The sequence below is a fragment of the Triticum urartu genome, chromosome 6A (assembly GCF_056163025.1).
Source record: "Triticum urartu cultivar PI428250 chromosome 6A, HENAU_Tu73, whole genome shotgun sequence".
Taxonomy (NCBI): Eukaryota; Viridiplantae; Streptophyta; class Magnoliopsida; order Poales; family Poaceae; genus Triticum; species Triticum urartu.
In genome coordinates this window covers 600,607,822-600,618,374 of record NC_141878.1, presented here as the reverse complement: position 1 = coordinate 600,618,374, position 10,553 = coordinate 600,607,822, and the positions used below count along the sequence as shown (strand labels likewise).

Below are 10,553 nucleotides of genomic sequence, written 5' to 3'. Positions count from 1 at the left end.
ACACGACGTCCCGAAACTTTTTGCACATCTGGTGCCAGCCCTAGCAGCCAAGGTTGGTGAGGTTCTTCATACAGAGGGGGATTCTTATGACTACACGGGAAACTTCTACCGTATGTGGGTAAAAATCAATGTCCATAGGCCCTTGAAGAATGCCGTGTCGTTGATCCGCGATGGACAGAGACAGATCTACCGTGTCAAGTACGAACGTTTGCCGGATTGGTGTGCTGTGTGCGGACATTTAGGCCATGTTTTCAAGGAACATGGTGATGGGATACACCCAAAATCCGCATTAGTGTTCAAGGATCTGCGTGCGACATGGAGGATGCGCTCTGGGCGTGGTCCGGGAGGAAACAGGGGACGCCGGGGCAGGCGGGATGGTCGCTCGGGTGGTGACAGAGGTGCTGGTAGCGAAGGAACCGGGGCATATGGAGCAGAGGGGACAGAACGTGAAGAGGAAAAACAGGATATCAGCATGGAGGACCCAAGCAGAAAGAGAGGGGTTCGCTCTGAAATAGGTGATAACTCGAAAGGGAATGAGGGCCAGTTTCTAGAAGATCGAGTGGACAACCAGCTCGCAATTGTTCAGTCAGGAGGAGGCATGGTGAGCCCTCCCCCAAAGAGGGACCCGAAGAGGACCAAGACTGGTTCAGATGGCATATCCGGCGTGGTGGTGAAAAATTTGGCGGCCTCCATTGAGGAGAGCCACACATCCCAATGAGTGTTATGTGCTGGAACTATCGCGGAGTGGGCAATGCCGCGACAGTCAACGAACTTCGCGACTTAGCGAGAAAGTTTGCCCCTACCCTTTTATGTATTGTTGAAACACAGATAGAAGGAAATAGGGTGGAGAATTTAGCTGGTACTTTGGGCTATGATAAATCTTATGCTGTTGAAGGTAGAGGTAGAAGTGGAGGTTTAGGCCTTTTTTGGAATAATGAAATAAAGATTGAAGTCTTGGGTTACTCTGATTGTCATTTGGATGTGTCTGTGGAAGAATCAAGTTTGGAAGAGTGGAGGCTTACGTGTGTGTACGGTGAGGCTCAAACCCACTTGAGGCACCAGACGTGGACAATGTTGAAAAATATAAGCACTTTGAGCTCGCTCCCTTGGCTATGCATTGGAGATTTTAACGAAGTGCTACGTCCAAACGAGCATGACGGGATTGCTAGGCACAGCAATGCTCAAATGCAGGCATTTAGAGATACCATGGACGTGTGCATGTTGCTTGATTTAGGGTACAAGGGCCGTTCCTGGACATGGGAGAAGAAGGTAACTGGTGGATCCTATACACGGTGCAGGTTGGATAGGGCTTTGGCTAATTCCCCTTGGATGTCACGCTTCCCGGCGGCGAGCCTGGAGCATCTAGCTGCAGCGACATCGGACCATGGCCCTATTGTGCTAGATCTGGGACGCAACCAGACCAACTTAATGCATAAAAGCTTCCGTTATGAGTTAATGTGGGAAAAACATGAAGACTTTCGGGAGACCATCGGGATAGCATGGGCAGCGTTAGGGCCATGTGCTACGGTTCATGAACTACAACAGAAGCTACTGGGTGTCTCAAAGGGTTTGACAAACTGGAGTAAAGAATCTTTGGGAGTGTACGTCTGGAGATAAAGAACATGAAGAAGGAGCTTGATAAGTTGCAGAGTGACCCTTTGAGGTGAAGTCCATCACATGCGGAACTAAAAATCAACGAAAGGTTGATCGGACTTTACCATCGAGAGGAGATAATGTGGAGACAGCGTGCTCGCTCGGAGTGGCTTTCTTCGGGAGACAAAAACACAAAGTTCTTTCATATGCGAGCGAGCCTGAGGAGAAAGAAGAATATGATCCGAGCTTTGCAAAACTCATTGGGAGTACTAGTTGATGACCCGGCGGAGCTGAGAGCTTTGGCTAATAACTTCTATCAAGAGTTGTACTCAACGGAAGGAGTGCAGGATGTGGAATCAGTCCTGGAGCATGTACCACAAAAATTTTCAGCGGCAATGAATGCGCAGTTATGTGCGGACTACACTGCTGATGAGGTTAAGTGTGCTTTGTTCCAAATGTTCCCTACGAAGGCACCGGGCCCCGATGGGTTCCCAGCCCACTTCTATCAGAAACATTGGGATGTATGTGGAGAGGATGTGACAAACATTGTGCTACAGATTGTCAGAGGAGAGATGAGTCCTGAATGTATCAATGATACCGTACTTGTCTTAATTCCCAAGGTGACAAATCCCACCCTACTCTCTCAATATAGACCCATAAGTTTATGTAATGTGCTATACAAAATTGCATCCAAGGTAGTTGCGAATAGATTGAAGCTTATCTTACCGGATATCATCTCAAAGGAGCAGTCAGCTTTTGTGCCAGGGAGGTTAATAACAGATAATATTATTTGTGCTTATGAGTGTCTGCACTTTATGAAGAGAAACAGGTCAAAGAACAATAGCTTCTGTTCTTTGAAGCTCGATATGATGAAAGCTTATGACAGGTTGGAGTGGCCTTATCTGGAAGCTATCATGCAAAAACTGGGGTTTGCACAGGCATGGATTGACACAGTTATGAACATTGTTTCATCAGTTTCCTTCTCAGTTTTGTTCAATGGTGAAAAACTTGAAGCTTTTAAACCATCCAGAGGAATTCGGCAGGTAGATCCAATCTCCCCTTACCTTTTCTTGATTGCAGCAGAGGGCCTCTCGTGCCTCCTAAAAAATAGTTCTCAGTCATCACTTCTTGCAGGTGTTAAGGTGGCTCCCACGGCTCCGGCCGTTAACCATCTTTTATTTGTAGATGATAGCCTGCTGCTTTTCAAGGCGAGTGTGGAGGGAGAAGAACTTGCATCAAACCTACTGAACAGGTATTGTAATGCTTCATGTCAGAGAGTAAATCACGCAAAATCATCCATCTTTTTCAGTAGAGGATGTCCACAAGTTACTAGAGATGGGGTGAAGAATAGCCTCCAGGTGCAAAACGAAACCCTAAGTGATCGCTATCTGGGCATGCCCACTGATGTTGGACAATCAAAGAATGGAACGTTCAGATATCTGCGGGATAGAGTGTGGGAGAAAATAAGAGGATGGATGGAAAATTTGTTGTCAGCTGCAGGAAAGGAAGTGTTAGTAAAGTCAATTGCGCAAGCAATTCCAGTTTATTCTCTGTCATGCTTCGGGTTGCCAAGGGGTGTGTGTGATGATATCACCTCTCTAATTCGTCAATTCTGGTGTGGAAGTAAAAGAGGAAAGAGGAAACCAGCATGGGTTGCGTGGGATGTGATGACCAGACCAAAGTACATGGGTGGCATGGGATTCAGAGATTTGGAGCTGTTCAACTTGGCGTTATTGGCAAGGCAGGCATGGAGAGTCTTGGTTGATGATGAATCCCTGAGTTCTCAAATACTCAAAGCGGCTTATTATCCAAATAGCTCATTGCTTGATGCAACCCTTGGACCACATCCACCGCAGATTTGGAGGGCCATAATTGATGGTAGAGATGTGCTTGCTCAAGGAATCATACGGGGAGTGGGAGACGGAGAAACTACCAATATTTGGCATCATAACTGGATACCGAGACCAAGTTTCAAGCGACCAATTACTTCTCTAGTACCGGTTCCACCAGAGAAAGTATCAGAGCTTATTGATACAAACACAGCCTCTTGGAGAGCAGGACTAGTAAGAACGGTTTTCACCCCTTTTGAGGCCGAAGAAATTTTGAAAATTCCGCTGTGTACCAGGAAGGTTGATGACTTTTGGGCTTGGAGTGAGACCCTGAGGGGAATATTCACAGTAGCGTCGGCTTATCGTATGCTTGTAACAACAAAGCTTGGCAGAGAAAATTGGTTGGAGGGGAGGGAGGAATCATCGAATATCAACATGGAGAGCGGGGAGTGGAATGACCTGTGGAAGATGCATGCGCTGTCCAAGATCAAAGTATTTGCATGGAGGTTGGTGAGGCACTCGATCCCGGTGGGAGACGTGCTACACCGCCGCCATATGGCCACAACAGCAGCGTGTCCTCTGTGTGGAACCCAAGATACATGGAAGCATGCTTTACTATAGTGTCCGATGTCTCGCTGCACATGGGCCTTGTCTTCGGTACAAGTGCTGGATCAGCTCTGTGTTGTGCAACACGACAGTGCGAAAAAATGGTTGTTTGCCCTTAAAGATAGCCTCAATGCCGATGAATTTACCAGGTTGGTGGTCACCCTTTGGGCAATTTGGGGAGCTAAAAGGAAAGCTATACATGAAGGAGTATTCAGGAGCCCCCAATCCATCAACGACTTCATAAGTTCCTACTTATCAGAAATCAAGATGATATATCCTCAGAAGGTAGCAACGGCCAGAGTAGCTGCAGCAAGACCACGGCGGTGGCTGCCGCCGGTGGAGAATCATGCCAAGATAAACACTGATGCCGCGGTCGGAGGACGGGGGAGCTTTGGCGCAGTGGCAGCAATCTGCCGGGATGCAACCGGAACGTTTGCAGGAGCGTCAGCTATCGTATATAGAGCGATTAGAGATCCAGCAACGCTTGAAGCCTTGGCTATACGTGAAGCCCTTTCCCTTGCCGATGATCTATACCTCCAGCGAGTTCACGTGGCTTCGGATTGCAAGGAAGCAGTTGAGGAAATATTGAGTGGTGGTGCATCGAACTAGGGTGCAATTATTCAAGAGATTAGGTTACATGCACTTTCTTTTATTTCATGCAGAGTAGTTCACGAATTTAGGAGCTCAAACTTTGATGTTCACAATCTTGCGAAATATGCGTTGGGTCTCGGGTTTGGCCGCCATGTTTGGTTAGGCCAGCCTGAGGGTATTCCCTTCGTCCATGTAAATATTGTGACGGATGAATAAAGTTCCGCAGGGTTGCCTCAAAAAAAAAACCACCGATTCAGACAGTGCGCGCCTGATCGCAGATTGCTCCATATACATTTTGTCAAAAAGAACAAAAATTGATATACGATGATCTCCTCCCCTTCTCCCGTGTCGCCCCCAGCCCCTCTATTCCTCGTGTCGCCTGGGGCCCTCTATTCGTCAGTTCGCCTGAACCGCCGCCTACCGTCCCCCAATCTTTAATCCTCTCCATCCGGTCTGCAGATCCAATTTGTAAGTGGCATTAAATTTGATTTATCCATCCAATTAATTTGAAGGAGCGAGATTTAACATCTTAAATTCTTATTCTCCTTATTATCTTAGGGTTTGTTTGACATGTAGATTTTTCTTATGATTACTTGAAGGTCTAGGTCGGTAATCACGTGGATTACTCAATCTAGATTAGGCCTTTTTAAGTTGCACCCCAATCACAATGTCAAGTAAGCTAGCAAAATAAAAAGGTACCTACTTTTGGGATCGGAGTTTATATTGTTATGATATATTGGCAACTATATATGAGTTCTTATTTATGTGAGGTTATTAAAAAAACATCGTAGACACGTTAGTTAACAAAAATTGCACATTTTGTTATCCATATATTATTGATACTTTGATTTTAAGGCGGGATACAAAGTTTTACTTGTTTGTGTTGACCTTAGCAACATGTTTTCCTGGCTTTGCCCCTGGGTGGGAGGATATGTTACTGTTGACCACGAATACGTCTGTTGTGACTTCGGCAATCTCAAGATATTGTGCTAGCTCAGTATCTCGAAGATTATTCTCAGGTAGGGTAGATGCGTGTCCGTTTATAAGGGTAAGCGTATGTGCGTATATGTGAGCATCTGTGTTGTACTGTGTTAAATAACTGTAGCAAACACAAAAGAGAAAAAACTTGTAGTAAACTAATTAAGAAACTAACACGTGTCAGCTTGAAATCCACTCACGCAAAGTACTTCAAACGCATGGCAAGGGCGCTAGCTTAGCATGTTTTATTCTTTCATATATATATGACTTCGCAATCACATATTGCTTATTCGAACAAAAGTTCAATTTGATAGGAGTGCACTTTGGCACATTCGAACGCATAACTCTTGTGGGTAATAGCACATACTCGTCACAAGGCAACAGTAGTAGTTCTTTTTTCTATGGACGCACAACCCGTGTGGAAAATTGATCTTATCATTATGCATGCCTTCGGTGATTTGACCTATAGAGAAATTTAAAGACAAGTTGACATTAGTATGACTCGCGTTGATTAACTAGGAAGCACCAGATGGCACAAGAATTGAAAAAAAAACATGTCATGCACTAACAAAATATCTACTTCCAGCATAAATAGAAAATTAAATCATTAAACGAGTATAATTAGCCTGTGCATGGACATATTTTAAAGACAGATTACCGAAATTAGAGTTGTGTATCCAGCGGCGCTTACATTGTGTGGTAGTTGCAAGGCATACGAGAAGAAGCAGAGAAAACAGGACTGGAAGAGTCATGTACTTGTCCATCTAGATAATGTAATGCAATGGTGGCGCTTGTTTTGCTTATTAACAGGATCGAGAGTGACAGGACAATATCTGTTGTAAGCAAAACTGCAAGATGATTTTCCTATCCACATATGCACAATCCCATATATATAGAAATAGTCAGAGCAGGATTTGCATAAACCTTTTCATATTCAGGAAATATTTCCAACATAAGCTGGCGATAAATGATTGCCATTAGGATTGGGTGAAGATCACTATCACTAGTATTAAAGGAGAAAGTGCGCATGTAGCCATCGCTCACACGGATACATTAATGCGATATCTTTTTTGGAAACCAAGGACAAAATCAATCTGGAAATCAAGCGATTTATGCAATAAATTAGTTGGACACTTAGTTAGATGTACAATTAATTCAGTCCATTTAAATAGGATTTTTTTCCTTGTGGAATCAATTTGGATATGGAGTCCTTGATGGAATGCGTATGTTGTAGTCGTTCGCACACAACCACTAAGGCTGGCCACAGTGGGAGTAACGTCACTAGTAACATCACATTTTTCAAGATAATTTTGCTTATGTGGCACATATTTAATGATGAGAGAGGTGATGGTGGTAACTTAGCTAGTTACTGTAACATCACACATATCAAGACAATATGAGTCTATAGGCTAATAAATGAACCATAACATGACAACACACATATGTTACTACCCACTGTGGAGGTAGTAACATAGCCTAATAAAATGTGATGTTACTAGTCTAAGTTACTCCCCATTGTGACTAGTCTAATGCAAAAACTATTTGGAAACCAGGTGCCGAATCAACATTAATGCAATTAATTACTAGTTAGATATTAATTAGGTTCATTTAAATGCGACCATATGTGCCCGCTTGAGTCAAGTTGAGTGATTGCAATTCCGTATTTTGAAAGTTCTAACACGAAACTGAACATCGAACCCAAGTTCTACGACTCCCGGCGATATTACCTCTTTTTTTCAAATGTATTTTCTCTAATAGTCGTGGATGATCAACTTTTCTAGCTATTCTTTGCAAAACTGCACATAATCTACCATTTCGCATCCCACCACTCTTCAAATATTGTCTCATCCCGTGGCAACACACGAATATTAAGCTAGTTCTCCTAAAATACGATTCTATCATTACATTTATGCTAGTTCATCTCCCTTCTTTTGGACAAACTTTCAAAATAGGGTGGCGAAAAAAGAATGTCGGTCACCAAGTTATTATTAGATAGATTTTATCACCTCTAGTTCGACGTGTTTCCAAATTATACTCATCTGAATTTATGTCTGGTGATAAAATAACCCAACCCAAATTACTAAAAGATTCTGGTTTGAGTAATTTGGTTACCCATGAAAACTAAAATATTGGAGGAAGCAGCCCCTAGACACCCTGCACCAGGCGACCACGTGCGGGATACACGTGTAGGAGACCCTCGGTCGCCGTCTTCCTTGAATATGGGGCTGAGGCCCTCGTCCTCGCCATTGGGATAGATGAGGCAATGAGCGGCGGGTCGTGAGTCCATCAAGAAGGCTAGTGCCAGTTTCAACTCGTTGCCATAGGCGGAGGAGGTGCTCCTCAACCTAGGCGACGGCAGATCTAGAACAATGAGAGGTCAAGGAGGAGGTGGACTATGTTAGCCATGGGGCATGGTCGAGACAGGAGCTCTGCCTGATCCAGAATTCATGGGCGATGGAGAGACAAGAGAGGGGGTGGTGGGGCGTGGGGTGAGTAGAGATGGTTGGTTGGGGTATCTTCTATAATGGGTCGGGCCTATTTTGCGATGTGGGACGTCGGATGCATGTTTCTTTTGATTATTGTGGTCTATTCTGGTAACAAGCGATGATACCCGATTAGCGCTTGAAACCGAAATTGCAGATTAAAAAAGAAATAAACCCGAACCAGAAAAAACATGGTTAAATATTTCAATGATCTTGAAACCATGCATATAACAATGATCTTGGGCTTCATTTAATCCTTCTTTTGGATTTTATCAATTCATCTACACGACAAGTATAAACCATATATAATGTGTATCTGTCCTAGAGGTTAAGATGGTTGATAGAAAAAACATGGTTAAATATTTCACCAGGATAACACTACTAAGATTTGTGAAAAAGCAATATACATTACAAGATTGCATTATGAGCGTGGAGATATTGTTGAAAATGCAATAGTGGAGAGAATTGGTTATCAGTTTGCCTCTTGCCTTGGCCTCTCCAATGCTTCGGCCCTCACATTTACTATTTTTAAAAACTAAGTAGCGAGGTGGCCCTCACAAATGTGAGGGCATCATCTTAGGTGTCTTGCATGAGTTTAAAATAAATCATTATTTCAGAAAAAAACAATATGCATTTAGAAAATAATAATATTCCATGGCCACCACATACGTTAGTTACCACTTGGACTGAATAAATGTTCACTTGTAAATTTAGATACTACTATATATTGTGCCATTCATCGAGAATCATGTTAGTTCACAAGAAGCAACCTAATAGTGTAGATAGTTTTCACTTGCATACCGTGTATTTCCTATAGAACCTTTTTTTCAAGAGTTGTGTATGATATGGTTTTCTTAAATAAATGTTTAAGAAACTCTCAAATGGCGTTCTTTCTGCAAATGGCAAATATTTACTATATATGTTTCATGCTCACTAAAAAATGTCAGACCAAAAGAATGATTGAAACAAACAAAAATAATAAAAGATAAATGAATAAGGACCATGAAATCTTTTGGTGTAATGATTAGGATTTAACGATTTTACTAAGCATAAACATGTTTGCGCCTGTTAACTGAAACTGATTTTTTAACATCTACACCATTTGAATATAAATGCGATGGATGGTAGTTTATGTAAGTTATGATGATTTACTAGCAACAAGTTGTTTAGATATACAATTATAAAGATCTATTAATGGTGATTGGTTTAAATAGAGTTTTTATGAGTTAACAATGTGCTATATGCATATATATAATTATGACCATAAATATAATTTGTTTATGTGTAGTTATGAAGATCTGGTTGTGTATGTGTAAATGGAGTTGTCATGATCAGATGACTGATTTGTCTACATACAATTGTATGCCCTTTTATAGGTTAACAAAAGATGTTATATAAATTGATCAATTAATGTATTATTTACATATCTCTCTATGTTATTTCCTATTATGACTTTATCACAAGTGATATACTTGTGTGTGAAACTTATATTCTCTATTCTTTACCCACCTCAAATTTGTAATTCTAAAACCATTTAATGGCCTTAAGTTATGGTATAATAAATACATTACTAGTGAAGTTTAGTGCAAAAATATAACTGCATATGCTCTATACAGAAAGGAAATATTTTCTCATATTTTGCAACAAAATTTTGCATATATCTAAATAGTATACTATTAAGGACTCAGGTTGTTCCGGTCTGTATTTTCCCCAAAAGAATTATATAGTCCTAATGTGCCTGAAATATTTCAAGTTGGAATGTAATATTAGTGAGACATTTCTTGACAGATATATTTATAATTTTTTGAGTATGTGTTGTCCTGGCAATTCATCTTCCAGTGCAACCCAAATGTTTGCACTTTTATTTGTTCCATTTGATTTAGTAACAAGTTTTAAGTTTCAGCGATGTTCAAATAGTCTGACGACACCCAATCAAGTCACATGCATTTTGTTGTAATAAAAGATACCATGCTTCCTGCATTATCTCAAATATATTCGCAAGTTTTCAACTAAAAAAAAATTTCACAAGTTTCTAAGTCATGCTCTCACAACCATTGATATTTTAGCCCAGCCCTCACATTTGCATTTTTCTTTTCATATTTTTCAATCGTTCGGTAACATGTTGGAAGTTTAAAAGACGTTCAAACGAAGAACAATATAGGTTGAGATCATCTAAGGCCATTTATTTTTAGTTCTGTGATAGCTTCTTTCAGAAACTGCCCCCTCCTCAGCTTCTCCCAGAACCCACTCCCCACTCTTTCATAGTTTCCTCAAGTATCTGGATCGCCGCTATCTGTCACATGCCTGTACAAGATGGACCCGCAACCTTGTGTGGATCGTGTTGCCCAATACCTGCTTCCATGCTCTACCGTGCATGGAGGTTGTTTATCATTAACTCGACTCTCATCTCTACGGCGATCTACCTTATGTGATTTTAGATCTTCCGCCATGGTTTCATCTCCTGCGTCGACAA

At 41.8% G+C, this 10,553-nt stretch overlaps 1 long non-coding RNA gene across 1 annotated transcript; it reads right to left on the bottom strand.

The window, feature by feature from the left end:
• Nucleotides 1–5,759: 5,759 nt before the first annotated feature.
• On the bottom strand, nucleotides 5,760–6,446 carry LOC147967104 (uncharacterized). Its single transcript, XR_015607892.1, has 2 exons — nucleotides 6,289–6,446; nucleotides 5,760–6,060 (listed from the first exon to the last, which is right to left on the bottom strand). It is a non-coding gene; the product is annotated as an uncharacterized LOC147967104 (long non-coding RNA).
• Between the last annotated feature and the right edge of the window lie 4,107 nt (nucleotides 6,447–10,553).